The sequence below is a fragment of the Triticum aestivum genome, chromosome 7B (genome assembly GCF_018294505.1).
Source record: "Triticum aestivum cultivar Chinese Spring chromosome 7B, IWGSC CS RefSeq v2.1, whole genome shotgun sequence".
Taxonomy (NCBI): Eukaryota; Viridiplantae; Streptophyta; class Magnoliopsida; order Poales; family Poaceae; genus Triticum; species Triticum aestivum.
The window spans coordinates 123,915,508-123,941,961 of record NC_057813.1 but is presented as its reverse complement, the minus strand read 5'-3'; the positions used below and the strand labels follow the sequence as shown (position 1 = coordinate 123,941,961).

At 43.0% G+C, this 26,454-nt stretch overlaps 1 pseudogene; it reads right to left on the bottom strand.

Annotated features, from left to right (window-relative positions):
• Positions 1-14,775, bottom strand: part of LOC123157744 (probable pathogenesis-related protein CaO19.6200) — a 47,766-nt pseudogene extending 32,991 nt beyond the window's left edge.
• Between the last annotated feature and the right edge of the window lie 11,679 nt (positions 14,776-26,454).

The window sequence follows — 26,454 nt, the reverse complement described above, 5'->3', positions numbered from 1 at the left end:
TTCAATCTATATCATAAAAATACCAAAAATATTTATCTTATCATATTATCTCTATCAGATCTCACTTTCGCAAGTAGCCGTGAAGGGATTGACAACCCCTTTATTGCGTTGGTTACGAGTTCTTGTTTGCTTATGTAGGTGCGTGGGACATTTGAGGAGCCTCCTACTGGATTGATACCTTGGTTCTCAAAAACTGAGGGAGATACTTATGCTACTTTGCTGCATCACCCTTTCCTCTTCAAGGAAAAGCAACGCAAGCTCAAGACATAGCAAGAGACAGCTAGATGAGCCGCCGGTCCATGCTGCCCCCATTGACAAGGAGCCATTATTGCTATACGTGGCTTCTAAGACACGTGCTATCAGTGTGGCCATTGTGGTGGAGCGCAAGGAGGCTGGCAAGGAACATCCAATTCAATGGCCGGTTTACTACATCAGTGAGGTACTTATTGAGTCCAAGCAAAGGTATCCACATTGGTAGAAGCTCGTTTATGGGGTGTTCATGGAAAGCCAAAAGCTTAAGCAATATTTCCTGGGTCATCCCATCACTATGGTCAGCTCTGCTCCTTTGGGAGATATCATTCAAAACAGAGAAGCCACATGACGAGTCGCCAAGTGGGCCATTGAACTTGGGCCTCATGGTTTAAAGTACGTGTCACACACTGCCATCAAGTCTCAAGCACTGGTGTACTTTATCAATGATCAGACAAAGCTGTAGATGCCTGAAGAGAAGTCGGACAACACGTATTGGACTATTCACTTTGATGGGTCCACGCAATTGGAGGGCTTGAGGGCTGGAGTTGTTTTAGCTTCCCCTCGAGGTGACAAATTTTGTTATGTGCTAAGGTTGATGTTTCCCTGTACTAACAATGCAGCTGAGTACGAGTCCTTGCTCCATGGTCTTCGGATGGCTAAGGAGATGAGCTTAAGCCGGGTAAGGTGCTTTGGCGACTTAGATTTGGTGGCTCAACAAGTATCAGGCAAGTGGGATTCCAAGGATCCTCTCATGATGGCTTACCGCCGTGAAGTTGATGCCATTGCTGGACACTTCAAGGGTTACCAAGTGGAGCACATTGATCGCAGAAAGAACGAGGCGGCTGATACTTTAAGCCGGCTGGGTTCTCAGCATAAGCCGGTGCCACCTAATACCTTCTTGGATATTCTGCATAACCCTTCTGTCAAGTTGCCTACAGCGGAGGACTTGGTTGTTCCTGACCCGGAAGCACAATTGGTGGCGGCTCTTCATGTCATCCCAGATTGGACAGTACCATATTTGGCTTACATGACCCAGGGTGAGTTGCCTAAGGATGAAACCTTGGCCAAGCAGATAACCCGGCGGTCTAACAATGACAATTTCCAATGGCAAGTTGCATCATCGCAGTGTCACTAGGGCGTTTCAGCATTGTGTTTCTCCTGAGGAAGGTCAAGAAATTCTTCGTGAGATTCATGAAGGAGATTGTGGTCATTGATACGTCTCCAACGTATCTATAATTTTTTATTGTTCCATGTTATTATATTACCCGTTTTGGATGTTTATGGGCTTTATTTTACACATTTATATCATTTTTGGGACTAACCTACTAACCGGAGGCCCAACCTCTATTGCTGTTTTTTGCCTATTTCAGTATTTCGAAGAAAAGGAATATCAAACAGAGTCCAAATGGAATGAAACATTCGGGAGCGTGATTTTTGGAACGAACGTGATCCAGAGGACTTGGAGTGCAAGTCAAGAAGCAATCGAGGAAGCCACGAGGGTGGACGGCGCGCCCCCTAATGGGCGCGCCCCCTAACTCATGGGCTCCTCAGGCGTCCACCGACCTACTTCTTCCTCCTATATATACCACGTACCCCGAGAACATCATAGGCGACCACGAAAAACTATTTTCACCACCGTAACCTTCTGTATCCGCGAGTTCCCATCTTGGGGCCTTCGTCGGCGCTCCGTCGGAGGGGGAATCGACCATGGAGGGCTTCTACATCAACACCATAGCCTCTCCGATGAGTTGTGAGTAGTTTACCATAGACCTTCGGGTCCATAGTTATTATATAGATGGCTTCTTCTCTCTCTTTGGATCTCAATACCATGTCCTCCTCGATCTTCTTGGAGATCTATTCGATGTAACTCTTTTTGCGGTGTGTTTGTCGAGATCCAATGAATAGTGGGTTTATGATCAAGTTTATCTATGAGAAATATTTGAATCTCCTCTGAATTATTTTATGTGTGATTAAGTTATCTTTGCAAGTCTCTTCGAATTATCAGTTTGGTTTGGCCTACTAGATTGATCTTTCTTGCAATGGGAGAAGTGCTTAGCTTTGGGTTCAATCTTGCGGTGTCCTTTCCCAGTGACAGTAGGGGCAACAAGGCATGTATTGTATTGTTTCCGTCAAGGATAAAAAGATGGGGTTTATATCATATTGCATGAGTTTATCCCTCTACATCATGTCATATTTCTTAACGCGTTACTCTATTCTTTGTGGACTTAATACTCTAGATGCATGCTGGATAGAGGTCGATGTGTGGAGTAATAGTAGTAGATGCAGGCACGAGTCGGTCAACTTGTCACGGATGTGATGCCTATATACATGATCATGCCTAGATAATCTCATAATTATTCGCTTTTCTATCAATTGCTCGACAGTAATTTGTTCACCCACTGTAATACTTATGCTATCTTGAGAGAAGCCACTAGTAAAACCTATGGCCCCCGGGTCTATCTTTTATCATATAAGCTTTCAATCTACTTTTATTTGCATCTTTACTTTTCCTATCTATATTATAAAATACCAAAAATATATTTATCTTATCATATTATCTCTATCAGATCTCACTTTCGCAAGTGGCCGTGAAGGGATTGACAACCCCTTTATTGCGTTGGTTGCGAGTTCTTGTTTGTTTGTGTAGGTGCGTGGGACTTTTGAGGAGCCTCCTACTGGATTGATACCCTGGTTCTCAAAAACTGAGGGAAATACTTATGCTACTATTGCTGCATCACCCATTCCTCTTCAAGGAAAACCAACGCAAGCTCAAGACGTAGCAAGAAGGATTTCTGGCGCCGTTGCCGGGGAGGTCTTCGCTCAAGTCAAGACATACCAAGTACCCATCACAAACTCATCTCCCTCGCATTTACATTATTTGCCATTTGCCTCTCGTTTTCCTCTCCCCCACTTCACCCTTGCCGTTTTATTCGCCCTCTCTTTCCCAATCTCCTCTCTCTCTTCCGCTTGCCTTTTTGTTTGCTTGTGTGTTGGATTACTTGTCGCCATGGTGCAAGATAATACCAAATTGTGTGATTTCGCCAATACCAATAATAATGATTTCCTTAGTACTCCGATTGCTGCTCTTAATAATGTTGAGTATTGTGAAATCAATACTGCTTTGCTGAATCTTGTTATGAAAGATCAATTTGCCGGCCTTCCTAGTGAAGATGCCGCTACCCATCTAAACAACTTTGTTGATTTGTGTGAGATGCAAAAGAATAAAGATACGGATAATGATATTGTTAAATTGAAGTTATTTCTATTTCAGTTAGTGATCGTGCTAAAGTTTGGTTTTCGTCTTTCCCTAAGAATAGTATTGATTCATGGAATAAGTGCAAAGATGCTTTTATCTTTAATTATTTTCCTCCCGCTAAGATCATCACTCTTAGGAACGATATTATGAATTTTAAACAACTCGATCATGAGCATGTTGCCCAATCTTGGGAAAGAATGAAATGGATGATTCGCAATTACCCTACTCATGGTTTGAATTTATGGATGATCATACAAAAAAATTATGCCGGATTGAATTTTGCTTCTAGAAATCTTTTAGATTCGGCCGCGGGAGGCACGTTTATGGAAATCACCTTAGGAGAAGCTACAAAACTCCATGATAATATTATGGCTAATTATTCTCAATGGCACACCGAAAGATCTACTAGTAAAAAAGTGCATGCTATAGAAGAAATTAATGTTTTGAGTGGAAAGATAGATGAACTTATGAAATTGTTTGCTACGAAGAGTCCTCCTCTTGATCCCAATGATAAGCCTTTGTCTACTTTGATTCAGAATAATAATGAATCTATGGATGTGAATTTTGTTGGTAGGAATAGTTTTGGAAACAATGCTTATAGAGGAAACTTTAATCCTAGACCGTTCCCTAGTAATTCCTCTAATAATATGGAAATTCCTACAATAATTCTTACGGTAATTTTAATAAGATGCCCTCTGATTTTGAGAATAGTGTGAAAGAATTTATGATCTCTCAAAAGAATTTTAACGCCTTGCTTGAAGAAAAATTGCGCAAAGATGATGATTTGGTTAGGAACGTTGATAGACTCTCGCTTGATGTTGATTCTTTGAAACTTAGATCTACTCCTCCTAAGCATGATATCAATGAGTCTCTCAAGGATATGAGAATTTCCATTGATGAGTGGAAAGAAAGAACCGCTAGATTGCGTGCTAAGAAAGATTGCTTTTATAAAGGCGTGTTCTTCTAGTATCCATGAAAGTAATGATGAAGATCTTAAAGTTATTGATGTGTCCCCTATTAGATCTTTATTTTGCAATATGAATCTTAATAGTGATGGGACTGGAGATGAGTCAACATCAAGCGAGAGTCTATCAGAGTTTTTAGATCTTGATGCTAAATTTGGTAAAAGTGGGATTGGAGAGGTCAAGACTTTAAATAGCATTGAACCCACTATCTTGTATTTCAAGGAATTTAATTATGATAATTGTTCTTTAGAAAGTTGTATTTCCTTGTTGCAATCCGTTGTGAATTCTCCTCATGCTTATAGTCAAAATAAAGCTTTTACCAAACATATTGTTGATGCCTTGATGCAATCTTATGATGAAAAACTTAATTTGGAAGTTTCTATACCTAGAAAACTCAATGATGAGAGGGAACCTACTATAAAGATTAAAATTAAATATCATGAGCGTTATGCTTTATGTGATTTGGGTGTTAGTATTTCCACGATTCCAAAAACTTTATGTGATATTCTAGGTTTCCATGATCTTGATGATTGCTCTTTAAATTTGCACCTTGCGGATTTCACCATTAAAAATCCAATGGGAAGGATCAATGATGTTCTCATTGTTGCAAATAGGAATTTGGTGCCCGTAGATTTTATCGTTCTTGATATAGATTGCAATCTTTCTTACCCTATTATTCTTGGTAGACCTTTCCTTAAAACGATTGGTGCGATTATTGATATGAAGGAAGGGAATATTAGATCCTATTTCCATTAAGGAAAGGCATGGAGCACTTTCCAAGAAAGAAAGTCAAATTACCTTATGAATCTATCATGCAAGCTACTTATGAATTGAGTGGCAAAGATGGTGCTACTTAGATCTATCCTCGCTTTTATGCCTAGCTAGGGGCATTAAACGATAACGCTAGTTGGGAAGCAACCCAATTTTATTTATGTTTTTTGTTTTTGTTTCTATCTAGTAATAAATTTTGCATCTACCTTCTGTTTAGATGTGTTTTTATGTTTTAATTAGTGTTTGTGCCAAGTAGAACCTATAGGATAACCTACAGTGATAGTTAATTTGATTCTGCTGAAAAACAGAAACTTTGCACGCACGAAAATAATTTTAGTAATTCACAGAAACATGATTTTGTGTTGATTATTTTTGCTGTAGATAAATAGACAAATTTCCCAGGACTTCCTATTTTGGTAGGATTTTTAGAGTTTCAGAAGTACTCGAGAGTTACAGATTGCTATAGACTGTTCTGTTTTTGACAGATTCTGCCTTTCGTGTGTTGTTTGCTTATTTTGATGCATCTATGGCTAGTATTAAGTGGTATGAACCATAGAGAACTATAAATACAGTAGTTTTAACACCAATATAAATAAAGAATGAGTTCATTACAGTACCTTATGTGGTGGTTTTTCTTTCTTTCACTAACGGAGCGTATGAGATTTCCTGTTGAGTTTTGTGTTGTGAAGTTTTCAAGTTTTGGGTAAAGATTTGATGGACTATGGAATAAGGTGTGGCAAAAGACTATTCTTGGGGATGCCCAAGGCACCCCAAGATATTCAAGAATAGCCAAAAGCCTAAGCTTGGGGATGCCCCCGGAAGGCATCCCCTCTTTCGTCTTCGTTTATCGGTAGCTTTACTTGCAGCTATATTTTTATTCGCCACATGGTATGTGTTTTGCTTGGAGCGTCTTGTAATATATTAGTCTTTGATTTTTAGTTTTCCACAATCACCCTTGCTGTACACACCTTTTGGAAGAAGCCCACTTGATTGGAATTAATTAGAATACTCTATGTGCTTCACTTATATTTTTTGAGCTAGATAATTTTTGCTCTAGTGCTTCAAATATATCTTTTAGAGCACGGCGGTGGCTTAATTTTGAAGAAATTGTTGATCTCTCATGCTTCACTTATATTATTTTGAGAGTCTTTTAGAACAGCATGGTATTTGCTATGGTTATAAAATTGGTCCTAGAATGATGAGCATCCAAGTTGGGCATAATAAAAACTATCATAGGAAGTGAATTGGATGCTATGATCAATTTGATACTTGATAATTGTTTTGATATATGGAGCTACTGATATTAGAGTCATGCTAGTTGGGTGATTATGAATTTAAAGAATGCTTGTGTTGAAGTTGGCAAGTCCCGTAGCATGCACGTATGGTAAAAGTTGTGTAACAAATTTATTTCATAGGGTGCTCTTTTGATTGCCTTCCCTTGAGTGGAGGTCGGGGGCGCGCGATGGTTAACTCCTACCAACCTCCCCCCTAGGAGCATGCGCAGTAGTACTTTGCTTCGAGGGCTAATAATACTTTTGCAATAAGTATATGAGTTCTTTATGACTAATGTGAGTCCATGGATTATACGCACTTTTACCTTTCCATCATTGCTCGTCTCTTCGGTACCGTGCATTGCCCTTTCTCACCTTGAGAGTTGGTGAAAACTTTGTCGGTGCATCCAAATCCCGTGATACGATACGCTCTATCAAACATAAACTCCTTATATCTTCCTCAAAACAGCCACCATACCTACCTATCATAGCATTTCCATAGCCATTCCGAGATATATTGCCATGCAACTTTCCACCGTTCCGTTCATCATCATGACACACATCATCATTGTCTTGCATGATCATGTAGTTGACATCTTATTTGTGGCAAGCCGCCATGCATCAATTTTCATACATGTCACTCTTGATCCATTGCCCATCCCGGTACACCGCCGGAGGCATTCATATAGAGTCATATCTTGTTCTAGTTTTGGGTTGTAATTCATGAGTTGTAAATAAAAGAAGTGTGATGATCATCATTATTAGAGCATTGTCCCCCCAAAAAAAGAAAAAAAGGCAAAAGAAAGGCCATAGAAAAAAAGGCCAAAGAAAAAAAGGCCAAAAAAGGAAAGGCCAAAAGAAAAAAGAAAAAAAGGAAAAAAATAAAAATGGGGCAATGTTACTATCTCTTTTTCCACACTTGTGCTTCAAAGTAGCACCATGTTCTTCATATGGAGAGTCCCATATGTTGTCACTTTCATATACTAGTGGGAATTTTTCATTATAGAACTTCGCTTGTATATTCCTACGATGGGCTTCCTCAAAATGTCCTAGGTCTTCGTGAACAAGCAAGTTGGATGCACACCCACTAGTTTCTTTTGTTGAGCTTTCATACATTTATAGCTCTAGTGCATCCGTTGCATGGCAATCCCTACTCCTCATGTTGACATCAATTGATGAGCATCTCCATAGCCCGTTGATTAGCCTCATCAATGTGAGACTTTTTCTTTTTTTTGTCTTCTCCACACAACCTCCATCATCATATTACATTCCACCCATAGTGCTATATCCATGGCTCACGCTCATGTATTGCGTGAGAGTTGAAAAAGTCTGAAGCGCGTTAAAAAGTATGAACCAATTGCTTGGCTGAAAACTGGGGTTGTTCTTGATGGGAGTATTTTGTGTGATGAAAATGAAACATAGCCTAACTATATGATTTTGTAGGGATGAACTTTCTTTAGCCATGCTATTTTGAGAAGACATGATTGCTTTGATTATTATGCTTGAAGTATTACTATTTCTTATGTCAATATGAACTTTTATTTTGAATCATTTGGATCTAAAAATTCATGCCACAATAAAGAAAATTACATTGAGAATTTTGCTAGGTAGCATTCCACATCAAAAATTCTGTTTGTATCATTTACCTACTAGAGGACGAGCAGGAATTAAGCTTGGGGATGCTTGATACGTCTCCAAGTATCTATAATTTTTTATTGTTCCATGCTATTATACTACCCGTTTTGGATGTTTATGGGCTTTACACATTTATATCACTTTTGGGACTAACCTACTAACCGGAGGCCCAGCCCGTATTGCTGTTTTTTGCCTATTTTAGTATTTCAAAGAAAAGGAATATCAAACAAAGTCCAAACGGAATGAAACCTTTGGGAGCGTGATTTTTGGAACGAACGTGATCCAGAGGGCTTGGAGTGCAAGTCAAGAAGCAATCGAGGAAGCCACGAGGGTGGAGGGCGCCCCCCCTACTGGGCGCCCCCTATCTCGTGGGCCCCTCGGGCGTCCATGGACCTACTTCTTCCTCCTATATATACCCACGTACCCCGAGAACATCAGAGGCAACCACGAAAAACTATTTCCACCACCGTAACCTTCTGTATCTGCGAGATCCCATCTTGGAGCCTTCGTCGGCGCTCCGCCGGAGGGGGAATCGACCACGGAGGGCTTCTACATCAACACCATAGCCTCTCCGTTGAGTTGTGAGTAGTTTACCACAGAGCTTCATGTCCATAGTTATTAGCTAGATGGCTTCTTCTCTCTCTTTGGATCTCAATACCATGTTCTTGGAGATCTATTCGATGTAACTCTTTTTGCGGTGTGTTTGCCGAGATCCGATGAATTGTGGGTTTACGATCAAGTTTATCTATGAGAAATATTCGAATCTCCTCTGAATCCTTTTATGTGTGATTAAGTTATCTTTGTAAGTCTCTTCGAATTATCAGTTTGGTTTGGCCTACTAGATTGATCTTTCTTGCAATGGGAGAAGTGCTTAGCTTTGGGTTCAATCTTGCGGTGTCCTTTCCCAGTGACAACAGGGGCAGCAAGGCACGTATTGTATTGTTGCGATCGAGGATAAAACGATGGGGCTTATATCATATTGCATGAGTTTATCCCTCTACATCATTTCATCTTTCTTAATGCGTTACTCTGTTCTTTATGAACTTAATACTCTAGATGCATGCTGGATAGCGGTCGATGTGTGGAGTAATAGTAGTAGATGCAGGCAGGAGTCGGTCTACTTGTCACGGACGTGATGCCTATATACATGATCATGCCTAGATAATCTCATAATTATTCGCTTTTCTATCAATTGCTCGACAGTAATTTGTTCACCCACCATAATACTTATGCTATCTTGAGAGAAGCCACTAGTGAAACCTATGGCCCCCGGGTCTATCTTTTATCATATAAGATTTCAATCTACTTTTATTTGCATCTTTACTTTTCCTATCTATATTATTAAATACCAAAAATATATTTATCGTATCATATTATCTCTATCAGATCTCACTTTCGCAAATGGTCGTGAAGGGATTGACAACCCCTTTATTGCGTTGGTTGCGAGTTCTTGTTTGTTTGTGTAGGTGCGTGGGACTTTTGAGGAGCCTCCTACTGGATTGATACCTTGGTTCTCAAAAACTGAGGGAAATACTTACGCTACTATTGCTGCATCACCCTTTCCTCTTCAAGGAAAACCAACACAAGCACAAGACGTAGCATCCATCATGCCGGTTCAAAGTCCGTGGCCAAGGATTTTCGTCATGGATTTTATTGGCTGACGGCTCACGCTGATGCGGAGGATCTAGTCAGTAAATGTGACGGTTGTCAGAAATTCTCAAGACGAGCTCACGTACCGGCTCAAGAATTGAGGATGATTCCAATTACTGGGCCGTTTGCAGTCTGGGGGCTTGACATGGTTCGGCGTTTCAAAAGGTCCAAAGATAAAAAGAGCCACCTTTTAGTGGCGGTTGACAAATTCAAAAAGTGGGTTGAGGCAGAGCCGGTTAGTAAGTGTGACGCAGCCATGGCGGTTCAATTCATGAAAAAGGTGATCTTTCGCTTTGGCTTTCCACACATCATTATAACTGACAATGGTACTAATCTGTCCAAGGGTGCCATGGAGGAGTTCTGTCAATGTGATCATGTCCGGCTTGATGTTTCATCAGTAGCTCACCTTCAATCCAATGGTCAAGCTGAAAGGGCCAATCAGGAAATCTTGAAAGGCATCAAACCCCGGCTTATGGTTCCTTTGCAACGGATGCCAGATTGTTGGGTGGAGGAGTTACCTTCTGTGATATGGAGCATCAATACTACCCCCCAACAGGTCTACGGGTTACATGCCTTTCTTCATGGTTTATGGAGCAGAGGCGGTTCTACCTAGTGACATCCGTCATGACTCGCCCCGTGTGGCGGCTTACGTTGAAGATGATAATGAACAAGCTCATCAGGATGCACTTGACCTGTTAGATGAAAAGCGTGACTTGGTAGCAGCCCACTCGGCGATTTACCAACAGGACCCGCGCCATTATCACAGCCGTCGGGTTAAGTCCAGAACCTTTCAAGAAGGTGACTTGGTGCTTCGGCTCACACAGGATCAAACTGATGCACACAAGTTATCCCCACCCTGGGAAGGGCGCTTTGTGGTCAGCAAGAACTTGAACAACGCGTCATACCACCTTATCGATGTTCGAGAGCACAAAGACTCACGTAAGTCGGAGGAAGAGACCCACCGGCAGTGGAATATCGCTCATCTTCGGCCTTACTACACTTGAGCCACCGGCTCTCATGATGTACATATTTTGACGATGTATATATTCTGATAAATAATAAAGCAGGACCTCTATCCTTTTCATCCTCAATGATCATATGTCTTCATCATCGTAATTTCAAATGACCAATTGGGGGTTGATCATATTTGAATCTAGCTTAACCCTCTTGGTTTGGCTCATGATCATATTCGAATCTAGCCGTTAAACCTCATGATCACTAGGGGGATTCCTGTTCAAACATAGGTCGTATTCGAACCAAAGAGAACATAGCTGTCGGTGCCCTCTTGATACGCACAATGCCAAGCTCACTAGGGGGCTTCTTGATCGTATTCAAATCATAGCTTAACCCCTTTTGGGTCCGACTTTGATTGTATTCGAATCAGAGTCGTTAAAAAACGTTCAAGGTCATTTGGGGGATTCCTGTTCAAACATAGGTCGTATTCAAACCAAAGAGAAGATAGCTGTCGGTACCCTCTTGATCGTCGCAAGGCCAAAGCCACTGGGGGCTACATGATCATATTCGAATCCTAGCTTAACCCCTTTGGAACGGTTTACTGATCGTATTCGAATCAGAAGCCTCGACTTTTTCTTTCTATTTGGTTTAAGTTTTTTGCAAACAATCTTTGGTTTTGTCTTGAGACTTTTTTGTTCAGATCTAAGTATAAGTGTGGTTTAAATTTCACCCGACTTGGCTTTGGACGATAAGTCGCCAGCATGTTACAATCATCATATATTTGGAAGTGTTGGCTTCTAAGGATTGGGTTATCACCCTTACTGTTCAGGTCACATAAACCGATAGTACAAATTCAAAATCACAGGTATGATATTATAGTTGTGTTTCAAAGCTATAATTTATAACAGGCTTATCTGTGACGCTTTTTTCCATATTAGTGGTTATATGAAAGATCTTATGACCCGCCCTGCGGTATTCCGCCAAAGGTTCTTGTGGTCTATTTTTGTGTGCAGGACAGTTCAAAGACTTTCTTATGCATAAGGAAAACAGATGATAAGTATAAAAAGGGGCGAATATAAGACGGTGGCTTAACATTGTTGAGCACCAAAACATGCACGATGGCACGACAAAGCAAAGTCATTTCTACGCTGTTACATGACTCCCTGAGTCCAAATGATTAAATTGTTTTTCAGCGGGTTACAACTATGAGCCGCCTGGTGGATCAATTCTCTTGTTGGCCTGAAGCTTCCGGATCAACCCTTTCCACTCCTCCGTCATGTTCCCTGTCCTGGAAGGTTGATGATGGCCAGTCAATGCCATTCAAAGCTTCAAATTCAGCTTCATCATCAATTAGTCCGGCCGGGTCAACTTCAGGGGCAAAGGTATGATTACGGATTGGTGGAATCAGGCTGGTCACTTTATAATGTGGCGTTGGAATCCTCTGATTCTCCGTGTCATAACCCGGATGGTACCTAGTGAGATCCGCCTCATCGTCAAGGGTGGCCACAGGGCGTATCTCCTTCACACAAGCGGTGAAGTCTTCCTGTTCAAAGGAAGTGCCATCCTCCTTAAGGCTTGGATACCCAATGGCGATGTCGGCCGGGTCTAATTCTGGTAGCCAAGCTTTGCCCCGGCTTAAGGCGGCTACGGCTCCGGCTCTTGGAGACGATCGCCTTAGTTCATTAAACCGCTGGGGCAGCACAGAAATCTTCTTTAGTACATCCACCAGGAGTGTGGGGACTTCATTTGACAAGGCAATTGTGGCTAAGGCACATTGAGATCCGGTGTAAAGGTTGTTCCACAAGCGTATAAACCGCCTTCAGCTTCACCAACATGTCTTGATTAAGATTTGAGCTCCTGGGGCCTGCATAGCAATGTCGGGTGAGTTAATGATATGATCACTAGAAAGATTCAAATATTTGACACTTGCAGGGTGACTTACCAAATATTACTGAGACCATCTGAGATACATGGCATTTTAAGCCGGATAATTCGACGGTCGCCTCTTCAAGAGCCGGCTCAGCCTTCTTAGCTTGATTGGTCAAACTGATCTTTTCTTCAGCCTAGGCCTTTTTCTCCACTTCAAAGTCTTTTTTCAGTTTCTCTTGTTCAGATACACTGAATTGAAATCTGGAGTTGGCTCTTTGGGTTTCAGTCTCCTGTGCTTCCAGGCGGTTCTTCAAGTCAGACACTTCTGATTAAAGTTGAGTGGTGGTGGCCTGTACAAATACCGGGTCAAAATCACGACTGTTAGCATAAAATATTAAGTCCCAAGCCTTTTGCAAGCAACAACACTTGGCACTTGGGGGCTAATGTCTACCGAACAATTTTACCTAAGTGGCGGTTCATGAGAGTAAGTCCCAAGCACTTTGCAAGCAAGAGTACTTGGCACTTGGGGGCTAATGCATATTGCTATTAAATCTACCCAAGTACTATATTCTATACAAGTAGGTGAAGGACCAGCTTATTCATGTTGATTAAACCGGCCCTTGGGGACTATGGATTAGGCCTGAGTTTTTACAGGTTTGACCAAACGATATTACTAATGCTTACATGTATGTTCTAAGTCTATAGCATATTCATCATAAGCAATAGACTTGGGGGCTTGCTTAGTAAGGATAATTCAGTGAAGGGAAGAGATTATACCTCAAATTTCTGGTGCATTTGCTTCACCATGTCAACTTCGACATCACGGCTGTTGTGCACTTGGCTAAGATAGCCAGACAAAACTTCCCCAATGCTCATGTGAGAATAATCAACAATGTCAAACCTGACCTTACGGTGTTTCAGGTGCTCCTCCTTGGCAGAACACTTGGCGAGCACAGTAGGTCTCCCCGGCTCAGTGTAGCCAGTCTTGGTAATTTCAACATCAGCGTCTTGGGGGTCGACTGTCTTGGCCGGGCTAGAGACTTCAGGATTTTTAGAGCCATCGGCGGTTTGATCAGCAGGCGGGTCAGTAGTTGATGTTGGTGTATCATGCGCCGGTTCAAGTGGCGGCTCAAGAATAGAGGCCTCAGGCGCGTCCGTCTGGAGTTCCGGCTCTTTGAAGATTGGCTCTTCGTCCGACTTGTTCTTCTTTGCCTTCTTGCTAGGCCTTGCTTTTCCACTGCATATATAAGATCCAAAAGATCAGTACAAGTATAAAGAATTGAAATTAATACAGCATAACTAAATCATCATTATCCCGAAGCGGTCTTGAAAGCCGGCAAGTTGGACTGGATTGAGTCGCCGGAGGAAGGTGATGTTTCCTGATAATTTGAATCAGAAGAGTTGAGTGGCTGATGAGTGAGACCCGCCAAAGGATAAAAAGGATTTAAGTCGGAGGTGACCTCGTTCCGGCGCTTCCTAGGTGTGTTTGGTAAGCCGGAGGAGAATTTCGCGTCCTTGCTGGTCCGGGTTTGCCTCCGGCTCTCATGAATATGTCGCTTCAAAAGAAATTGAGGATCCTGATAAGCTAAGGGATGTGAAAATCTTACTTTCAGGGTTATTCTTCGGATTTTCTGTCTTGGCAAAGGCTCGGAGTCGGAGGAAATAATAGTTACCTCTTCATCTACTCCGCGACTCATTCCCGTGTCATCCTGATGATAATCAGTGTCAATAAGGTGGTTAAAAAAGGAGCCAAGATAGTCAAGAGCTACCTCCGACTCAGAGAAATCTTCTAATCGAAGCAAGTTAGAGGCGCTGACCTTCTTTCCCTTCTTCTTGGAGGCGGCTTTCCTGGCGGCTCTCTTGGCCTTCTTGGCTTTCTTCGCAGCCTCATGATCATACTTTGTCTTCCAAAATTTACCATCAGCCTGTGAAAATCAACAAAGGTTGAGTACAGACAAACATTAAGGATGAATATAATTTACTCAGGTTCGCGGCTTACCGCTGGAGCCGGGTTAGCTTCGCAGAAGGGGCTTAAGCCCACCTTGCCACAATCTGCTAGGCTTTCATTCAAGAGTGACTTTGTCATGTCATCAACGACATGGTCAGGTAAATCGTCAGGACTGTGTCGCAGAGGGTCATTCTTCTTGCCCATGTAGGTGCACATCAAACTGGAGCGGCGGCTCAACGGAATGATCCGCCAGGCAAGCCAAACCCGGACCAAGTCGATACCATTTAGCCCATTCCCCAAAAGAGCCTTGATTTTAACCATGGTGGGGGCGAGTGTCTGGCGTTCGGTGGATGTCACCTTATCAGGAAGCGGATGATTGTAGTCAAGACGCAGAGCACAAAAGCCGGGCAGAGGGTTCTGATCAGCCAGAGAAGTATCTTGGCAATAGAACCATGTCTGGTTCCAGTCTTTGGGGTGACTTGATGGATTCACATAAGGAAAAATGACGTCTCTCCGTCATTGAATTGAGACCCCGCCAAGCTCCAAGCTAGGTCCATTGGCATATTCATTCTGGCGGTTCAAATAAAATAACTCTCTAAAGAGTAGTAACTTGGGCTCTTCTCCAAGATACACCTCATTGAACACTTGAAAGTTGCAAATATTAGACACGGAGTTGGGTCCGATGTCTTGAGAACGGAGGTCAAAAAAGTGCAGGACTTTGAGCCGGGTGGTGAAACCCCCGGTTCATATGGTTAGTGAAGACGATAACCTCCCCCTCTTTGGGCTGAGTTTTTTCTTCTGTTGGGTCAGGAGCGCGATATGACATGACTTCCTTCTTTGGCAGATAGCCATGTTGGGGAACGTAGCAAAATTCAAAAAATTTCCTACGTGTCACCAAGATCTATCTATGGAGAAACCAGCAACGAGGGGAAGGAGAGTGCATCTACATACCCTTGTAGATCGCTAAGCGGAAGCGTTCAAGAGAACGGGGTTGAAGGAGTCGTACTCGTTGTGATCCAAATCACCGGAGATCCTAGTGCCGAACGGACGGCACCTCCGCGTTCAACACACGTACAGCCCGGTGACGTCTCCCATGCCTTGATCCAGCAAGGTGAGAGGGAGAGGTTGAGGAAGACTCCATCCAGCAGCAGCACAACGGCGTGGTGTTGATGGAGTAGCATGGCAATCCTGCAGGGCTTCGCCAAGCACCGCGGGAGAGGAGAAGGGAGAGAGGTAGGGCTGCGCCAGGGAGAGGTCAAACTCATGTGTTGGCAGCCCCAAGACCCTCAAGTATATATAGGGGGAGGGGAGGGGGCTGCGCCCCCTCTAGGGTTCCCTCCCCAGGTGTGGCGGCAGCCCCCAGATCCCATCTGGGTGGCGGCCAGAAGGGGAGAGAGGGGAGGCGCACCTGGGGTGGGCCTTAATTAGGGCCTATCTGCCCTAGGGTTTCCCCCCTCCCACTCTTGCCTGCGCCTTGGGCCTTGTAGGGGGGGGGCGCACCAGCCCACCTGGGGCTGGTCCCCTCCCACACTTGGCCCATGCAGCCCTCTGAGGATGGTGGCCCCACTTGGTGGACCACCGGGACCCTCCCGGTGGTCCCGGTACGTTACCGATAAAACCCGAAACTTTTCCGGTGACCAAAACAGGACTTCCCATATATAAATCTTTACCTCCGGACCATTCTGGAACTCCTCGTGACATTCGGGATCTCATCCGGGACTCCGAAAAACATTCGGTAACCACATCCAAACTTCCTTTATAACCCTAGCATCATCGAACCTTAAGTATGTAGACCCTACGGGTTTGGGAACCATGCAGACGTGACTGAGAAGTTCTCCGGTCAATAACCAACAGCGGGATCTGGATACCCATGTTGGCTCCCACATGTTCCATGATGATCACATCGGATGAACCACGATGTCAAGGACTCAATCGATCCCGTATACAATTCCCTTTGTCTAGCGGTATTGTACTTGCCCGAGATTCGATCGTCGGTATCCCGATACCTTGTTCAATCTCGTCACCGGCAAGTCTCTTTACTCGTTCCGTAACACATCAGCCTGTGATAAACCCCTTGGTCACATTGTGCACATTATGATGATGTCCTACCCAGTGGGCCCAGAGATACCTCTCCGTTTACTGAAGTGACAAATCCCAGTCTCGATTCGTGCCAACCCAACAGACACTTTCGGAGATATCTGTAGTGCACCTTTATAGCCACCCAGTTACGTTGTGACGTTTGGTGAACCCAAAGCATTCCTACGGTATCTGGGAGTTGCACAATCTCATGGTCTAAGTAAAAGAAACTTGACATTAGAAAAGCTTTAGCATACGAACTACACAATCTTTGTGCTAGGTTTAGGATTGGGTCTTGTCCATCACATCATTCTCCAAATGATGTGATCCCGTTATCAACGACATCCAATGTCCGTGGTTAGGAAACCGTAACCATCTATCGATCAACGAGCTAGTCAACTAGAGGCTTACTAGGGACATGGTGTTGTCTATGTACCCACACATGTATCTGAGTTTCCTATCAATACAATTATAGCATGGATAATAAACGATTATCGTGAATAAGGAAATATAATAATAACTAATTTATTATTGCCTCTAGGGCATATTTCCAACAGTCTCCCACTTGCACTAGAGTCAATAATCTAGTTCACATCGCCATGTGATTAACACTGATAGGTCACATCGCCATGTGACTAACATCCAAAGAGTTTACTAGTGTCACTAAACTAGTTCACATGATCATGTGATTAAGACTCAATGAGTTCAGGGGTTTGATCATGTTTTGCTTGTGAGAGAGGTTTCAGTCAACGGGTCTGCAACATTCAGATCCGTATGTACTTCGCAAATTTCTAGGTCATATTGTAAATACTGCTTCCACGCTCCACTTGGAGCTATTCCAAATGGTTGTTCCACTATACATATCCGGTTTGCTACTCAGAGTCATTCGGATAGGTGTTAAAGCTTGCATCAACGTAACCCTTTACGCCGAACTCTTTATCACCTCCATAATCGAGAAACATGTCCTTATTACTCCAAGGACAATTTTGACCGCTTTCTGGTGATCCACTCCTTGATCACCTTTGTACCCTCTTGCCAGACATGTGGCAAGGCACACATCAGGTGCGGTACTTAGCATAGCATGCTGTAGAGAGCCTATGGCTAAGGCATAGGGGACGACATTCGTCGTTTCTCTTTCTTCTGCCGTGGTCGAGCTTTAAGTCTTAACTTCGTACCTTACAACTCAGGCAAGAACTCCTTCTTTGACTGATCCATCTTGAACACCTTCAAGATCATGTCAAGTTATATGCTCATTTGAAAGTACCATTAAGCATTTTTGGTCTATCCCTATAGATCTTGATGCTCAATGTTCAAGTAGCTTAATCCAGGTTTTCCATTGAAAAACACTTTTCAAATAACCCTATATGCTTTCCAGAAATTCTACATCATTTCTGATCAACAATATGTCAACAACATATACTCATCAAAAATTCTACAGTGCTCCCACTCACTTCTTTGGAAGTACAAGTTTCTCATAAACTTTGTATAAACCCAAAATCTTTGATCATCTTATCAAAGTGTATATTCCAACTCCGAGATGCTTACTCCAGTCCATGGAAGGATCACTGGAGCTAGCATACCTTTTAGCATCCTTAGGATCGACAAAACCTTTCTGATTGTGTCACATACAACCTTTCCTTACGAAAACTGGTAAGGAAACTCGTTTTGACATCCATATGCCAGATTTCATAAATGTAGCTAATGCTAACATGATTCCGACGGACTTAAGCATCGCTACGGGTGAGAAAATCTCATCATAGTCAACTCCTTGGACTTGTGAAAAACTCTTCGCCACAAGTCGAGCTTCATAGATGGTGACATTACCGTCCACGTCCGTCTTCTTCTTAAAGATCCATTTATCGCAATGGCTTGCCGATCATTGGGCAAGTCCACCAAAGTCCATGCTTTGTTCTGATACATGGATCCTATCTCGGATTTCATGGCTTCTAACCATTTGTCGGAATTTGGGCCCACCATTGCTTCCCCATAGCTCGTAGGTTCATTGTTGTTTAGCAACATGACCTTCAAAACAGGATTACTGTACCACTCTCAAGTGGTACGCATCCTTGTCACCCTACGAGGTACGGTAGTGACTTGATCCAAAACTTCATGATCACTATCATAAGCTTCTACTTCAATTGGTGTAGGCGCCACAGGAACAACTTCCTGTGCCCTGCTACACACTAGTTAAAGTGACGGTTCAATAACCTCATCAAGTCTCCACCATCCTCCCACTCATTTCTTTCGAGAGAAACCTTTCCTCGAGAAAGGACCCGATTCCAAAAACAATCCCTATTGCTTTCGAATCTGAATTAGGAGGTATACCCAACTGTTTTGGGTGTCCTATGAAGATGCATTTTATCCGCTTTGGGTACGAGCTTATCAACCTGAAACCTTTTTTCACATAAGCGTCGCAGCCCAAAACTTTTAAGGAACGACAGCTTAGGTTTCTCCAAACCATAATTCATACGGTGTCGTCTCAACGGAGTTACGTGGTGCCCTATTAAAGTGAGTGTGGTTGTCTCTAATGCCTAACCCATGAACGATAGTGGTAATTCGATAAGAGACATCATGGTATGCACCATATCCAATAGGATGCAACTATGATGTTCGGACACACCATCACACTATGGTGTTTCAGGCGGTATTAATTGTGAAACAATTTCCACAATGTCTTAATTGCGTGCCAAACTCGTAACTCAGATACTCATCTCTATGATCATATCATAGACATTTTATCCTCTTGTCACAATGATCTTTAACTTCACTCTGAAATTACTTGAACCATTCAATAATTCAGACTTGTGTTTCATCAAGTAAATATACTCAACCTCTACTCGAATCATTTGTGAAGTAAGAACATAACGATATTCACTGCATGCCTCAGCACTCATTGGACGGCACACATCAAAATGTGTTACTTCCAACAAGTTGCTGTCTTGTTCCATCTTACTGAAAACGAGGCCTTTCAGTCATCTTGCCCATGTGGTAAGATTTGCATATCTCAAGTGATTCGAAATCAAGTGAGTCCAAACGATCCATCTGCATGGAGTTTCTTCATGCGTATACACCAATAGACATGGTTCACATGTCTCAAACTTTTCAAAAATGAGTGAGTCCAAAGATCCATCAACATGGAGCTTCTTCATGCGTTTTATGCCAATATGACTTACACGGCAATGCCACAAGTAAGTGGTACTATCATTACTATCTTATATATTTTGGCATGAAAATGTGTATCACTATGATTCGAGATTCAATAAACCACTCCTTTAGGTGCAAGACCATTAAAGGTATTATTCAAATAAATAGAGTAACCATTATTCTCCTTAAATGAATAACCGTATTGCGATAGACATAATCCAATCATGTCTATGCTCAACGCAAACACCAAAAGACAATTATTCAGGTTTAATACTAATCTTGATGGTAGAGGGAGCGTGCGATGTTTGATCACATCAAACTTGGAAACACTTCCAACACATATCGTCAGCTCACCTTTAGCTAGTCTCCGTTTATTCCGTAGCCTTTTATTTCGAGTTACTAACACTTAGCAACCGAACCGGTATCTAATACCCTGGTGCTACTAGGGGTACTAGTAAAGTACACATTAACATAATGTATATCCAATATACTTCTATCGACCTTGCCAGCCTTCTCATCTACCAAGTATCTAGGGTAATTCTGCTCTAGTGGTTGTTCCCCTTATTACAGAAGCACTTAGTCTCGGGTTTTGGGTTCAACCTTGGGTTTCTTCACTAGAGCAGCAGCTGATTTGCCGTTTCATGAAGTATCCCTTCTTGCCCTTGCCCTTCTTGAAACTAGTGGTTTCACCAACCATCAACAATTGATGCTCCTTCTTGATTTCTACTTTCGCGGTGTCAAACATCGCGAATACCTCAAGGATCATCATATCTATCCCTGATATGTTATAGTTCATCACGAAGCTCTAGCAGCTTGGTGGCAATGACTTTGGAGAAACATCACTATCTCTGGAAGATCAACTCCCACTCAATTCAAGTGATTGTCGCACTCAGACAATCTGAGCACAAGCTCAACGATTGAGCTTTTCTCCCTTAGTTTGCAGGCTAAGAAAATCGTCAGAGGTCTCATACCTCTTGACGTGGGCACAAGCCTGAAATCCCAATTTCAGCCCTCGAAACATCTCATATGTTCCGCTATGTTTCAAAAACGTCTTTGGTGCCTCAACTCTAAACCGTTTAACTGAACTATCACGTAGTTATCAAAACGTGTATGTCCAATGTTTGCAACATCCACAAACGACGTTTGGGGTTCAGCACACTGAGCGGTGCATTAAGGACATAAGCTTTCTATTGTCCGCATAATCGCTACTGTCAACTTTCAAGTATATTTTCTCTAGGAACATATCTAAACAGTGGAACTAAAGCGCGAGCTTACGACATAATTTGCAAAGATCTTTTGACTATGTTCAGGATAATTAAGTTCATCTTATGGACTCCCACTCAGATAGACATCCCTCTAGTCATCTAAGTGATTACATGATCCGAGTCAACTAGGCCGTGTCTGATCATCACGTGAGGCGGACTAGCGATCATCGGTGAACATCTTCATGTTGATCGTATCTACTATACGACTCATGCTCGACCTTTCGGTCTCTTGTCTTCCGAGGCCATGTCTGTACATGCTAGGCTCGTCAAGTCAACCTAAGTGTTTCGCGTGTGTAAATCTGGCTTACACCCGTTGTATGTGAACGTAAGAATCTATCACACCCGATCATCATGTGGTGCTTCGAAACGACGAACTTTCACAACGGTGCACAGTTAGGGGGAACACTTTCTTGAAATTTTAATGAGGGATCATCTTATTTACTACCATCGTTCTAAGCAAATAAGATGCATAAACATGATAAACATCACATGCATTCAAAAAGTGACATGATATGGCCAATATCATTTTGCTCCTTTTGATCTCCATCTTCGGGGCTCCATGATCATCATCGTCACCGGCATGACACCATGATCTCCATCATCGTGTCTCCATGAAGTTGTCTCACCAACTTATTACTTCTACTACTATGGCTACCGGTTAGCAATAAAGTAAAGTAATTACATGGCCTTGTTCAATGACACGCAGGTCATACAATAAATAAAGACAACTCCTATGGCTCCTGCCGGTTGTCATACTCATCGACATGCAAGTCGTGATTCCTATTACAAGAACATGATCAATCTCATACATCACATATCATTCATCACATTCTTCTTGGCCATATCACATCACATAGCATACCCTGCAAAAACAAGTTAGACGTCCTCTAATTGTTGTTTGCATGTTTTACGTGGCTGCTATGGCTTTCTAGCAAGAATGTTTCTTACCTACGCAAAACCACAATGTGATATGCCAATTGCTATTTACCCTTCATAAGGACCCTTTTCATCGAATCCGTTCCGACTAAAGTGGGAGAGACTGGCACCCGCTAGCCACCTTATGCACCAAGTGCATGTCAGTCGGTGGAACCTGTCTCACATAAGTGTACGTGTAAGGTCGGTCCGGGCCGCTTCATCCCACAATACCGTCAAAACAAGATTGGACTAGTAACGGTAAGCATATCGAACAAAATCAACGCCCACAACTACTTTGTGTTCTATTCGTGCAAAGAATCTACGCAATATACCTAGCTCATGATGCCACTGTTGGGGAACGTAGCAGAAATTCAAAAAAATTCCTACGTGTCACCAAGATCTATCTATGGAGAAACCAACAACAAGGGGAAGGAGAGTGCATCTACATACCCTTGTAGATTGCTAAGCGGAAGCGTTCAAGAGAATGGGGTTGAAGGAGCCGTACTCGTCGTGATCCAAATCACCGGAGATCTTAGTGCCGAACGGACGGCACCTCCGTGTTCAACACACGTACAGCCCGGTGACGTCTCCCATGCCTTGATCCAGCAAGGTGAGAGGGAGAGGTTGAGGAAGACTCCATCCAGCAGCAGCACAATGGCGTGGTGCTGATGGAGTAGCGTGGCAATCCTGCAGGGCTTCGCCAAGCACCGCGGGAGAGGAGAAGGGAGAGAGGTAGGGCTGCGCCAGGGAGAGGTCAAACTCATGTGTTGGCAGCCCCAAGACCCTCAAGTATATATAGGGGGAGAGGAGGGGGCTGCGCCCCCTCTAGGGTTCCATCCCCAGGTGTGGCGGCAGCCCCAGATCCCATCTGGGTGGCGGCCGGAAGGGGAGAGAGGGGAGGCGCACCTGGGGTGGGCCTTAATTAGGGCCCATCTGCCCTAGGGTTTGCCCCCCTCCCACTCTTGCCTGCGCCTTGGGCCTTGTGGGGGGCGCACCAGCCCACCTGGGGCTGGTCCCCTCCCACACTTGGCCCATGCAGCCCTCCGAGGATGGTGGCCCCACTTGGTGGACCACCGGGACCCTCCCGGTGGTCCCGATACGTTACCGATAAAACCCGAAACTTTTCCGGTGACCAAAACAGGACTTCCCATATATAAATCTTTACCTCCGGACCATTCCGGAACTCCTCGTGACGTCCGGAATCTCATCCGGGACTCCGAACAACATTCAGTAACCACATCCAAACTTCCTTTATAACCCTAGCGTCATCGAACCTTAAGTGTGTAGACCCTACGGGTTCAGGAACCATGCAGACATGACCGAGACGTTCTCTGGTCAATAACCAACAGCGGGATCTGGATACCCATGTTGGCTCCCACATGTTCCACGATGATCTCATCGGATGAACCATGATGTCAAGGACTCAATCGATCCCGTATACAATTCCCTTTGTCTAGCGGTATTGTACTTGCGCGAGATTCGATCGTCGGTATCCCGATACCTTGTTCAATCTCGTTACCGGCAAGTCTCTTTTCTCGTTCCATAACACATCATCCCGTGATCAACCCCTTGGTCACATTGTGCACATTATGATGATGTCCTACCGAGTGGGCCCAGAGATACCTCTCCGTTTACCGAAGTGACAAATCCCAGTCTCGATTCGTGCCAACCCAACAGACACTTACGGAGATACCTATAGTGCACCTTTATAGCCACCCAGTTACGTTGTGACGTTTGGTGCACCCAAAGCATTCCGACGGTATCCGGGAGTTGCACAATCTCTTGGTCTAAGGAAAAGATACTTGACATTAGAAAAGCTTTAGCATACGAACTACACGATCTTTGTGCTAGGCTTAGGATTGGGTCTTGTCCATCACATGATTCTCCAAATGATGTGATCCCGTTATCAACGACATCCAATGTCCATGGTTAGGAAACCGTAACCATCTATCGATCAACGAGCTAGTCAACTAGAGGCTTACTAGGGACATGGTGTTGTCTATGTACCCACACCTGTATCTGAGTTTCCTATCAATACAATTATAGCATGGATAATAAATGATTATTGTGAACAAGGAAATATAACAATAACTAATTTATTATTGCCTCTAGGGCATATTTCCAACAAGCTAGTCTTCACAAAGTCACCGAGTGTACTATCTGTGACGATGGATTTGACCCAATTGCATGAAGTGGGTTGTTTGGGAGGCATTGTGGAAAAAGAAACATAACCAAGAGTGAAATTGCCGGTTCAAATTAAGCTGGAGGAAAAACATTACAGTGCATATTCAAGATGGCGGCTTATAAAGGGGCCTAATGGTATATTGCTAATTATGTCAAGTTATTTAAGCATCTATAAGTGCCATGAGCAGTCAAGTTATCTAAACCGCCATGAGTGGTTAAGGTTATCAATTGAGCATTGCAATTTTAAGCCAGTGATAAGAGTCGCCATGGCTAGGTGGATCTAACAAAATACAGTTTTTTTCTAAGTGTTACACAAACAAGTTTCACAGGCTACAACTATTATTTTGAATCAACGGCTGTTCGGGAAAAGGAAATAATCTAGACCTAAAATACCAGTTCAGATAAGTTCGTGAGTTCTAATGAGGCCTCTTTACAGAAAAAGGGATCCACTAGTATTAAAAATGGACGCAAAACAACTACCGCATGAGTTCTATATTACTTTTGGATCGAAAGAGGCTGCGGTGGAGGAACTAAAGAAACAGTGAAGAACACGAAGAACATGCAGAAACCCTAATGCGGATCTAAGGTGCGGGAAGGAGGGAACTTACAGCTGCAGATCTACTGCGGAGGGTCGCCGCCGTTCTCTGGATCGACTCAGGTTGATGCAGCGGCCGAGGTTGAGGAAGATGAGGTGCTCTGCGGCGTCGGCGGAGCTCGAACGACAGAAGGGTTGCGAGAGGAGGAAGACGCTGGAAAGGGGGAGAATGAGGAAAGACCAGTTGTGCCTATTTATAAGGAAAGGCTCTTAGGTGGGCGCGAAAAACAAGGAGGCCAAAAATATGGTTATCCAGCTACCAGGACGCCTCGATTCTCGGGATGGTCGTTAGGATAAGGATCCGTTGAGATATGTTGGACAAGGTGCGAATTAAAGACAGATGACGTCATGGCGGGTTGCCATAGATCCAGAGGATGACGTCATGGCGGGTTACAAAATTTTTGTACAAACGAAGAGCAGAAGATTTTTCTAAGTGTTGAAGATTGACATGAACCAGTTCAAATCAATCTGGGGCCTAATGCCGGGTTGTACCTATGACGATTCATGAAGCCCAAGACAAAGCTTGAAGATGGCGGTTCAGTTAAGGTCCCAAAGCCCAAAGGCGACTTAAGGCCCGTAGAGATAAACCGCCATATGTACGTAACTTGTATTGTAAGGCAAGAATAGTTAGAGACCGAGCCGGACACTGTTTATGAGCCGGCCGGGATTCTGTGAGCCGCTGGCACTACTAGAAAAAGGCCTACTAATGGCGCACCGGTTTTGCCTACTAATGGCGCACTACCGGTGCGCCATTACTAGCACGCCACTAGTATTTTTTACTAATGGCGCACCACTGGTGCGCCATTAGTATCTGGTATACTAATGACGCACCATGCTGTGCGCCATTAGTATAGCCCACGGTGCACCATTAGTATCTGGTATACTAATGGCGCACCACATAGAAGTGCGCCATTAGTAATATTTTTTTCAAATTTTTTTTAAAATTTTTTCAGAAATTTTTTTTAAAATTTGTTTTCAATTTTTTTTGTTTTTTTCTTAATCTCAGTTCACTATGGCTTAATCTCAAGTCAAATAGCACTCCGTGGTCAAACTTCCCAAAAGGTCACCCATCCTCACATTACTCCAGCCTAAGCACGCTTAACTTCAGAGTTCTATCCACCTCCAGCAACAGCTCACTTCACAAGCACTTGTTGATATATCTAGCATATCAATCATGTTATACCTTGTTGATGTCTAGGACTTTGTTCATGTTCATGACTATGATGAAATTTTGAAAAATATTTCAAACTTCCCGGTCATATTACGTATTATCTTTTGAAAAAAAAACAAAACAAAAATTCAAAACCAATTTTTTTTCTGTTACTAGTGGTGCACCACATCCACGGTGCGCCACTAGTAAGTTTGAATTTTTTTGAATTTATTTGTTGCTAGATCTTGAAATCCCCATAACTTTTTTTCTGTTAGGTTTTTGGGGATTTTGAAAATGTTTAACGGGGTTGCCCCAGTTAAATTTGGATGTAACTTTTCGAGTAGATGATTTTTCATATAAAAAACTTTTTCATTCGAGTTCGTATGCAAAAGTTATGCCCATTTTACAAATTTCCAGAGAGATTTTGCAAATAAAGTCGAAATTCATATTTGTAAATTTTCCCAACAACTAGACCACATATCACATGGGAAACATATTTTCTTTTATTTTTCTGACATTTATACCATTTTCTTTTATTTTATTTTAAAACTGAA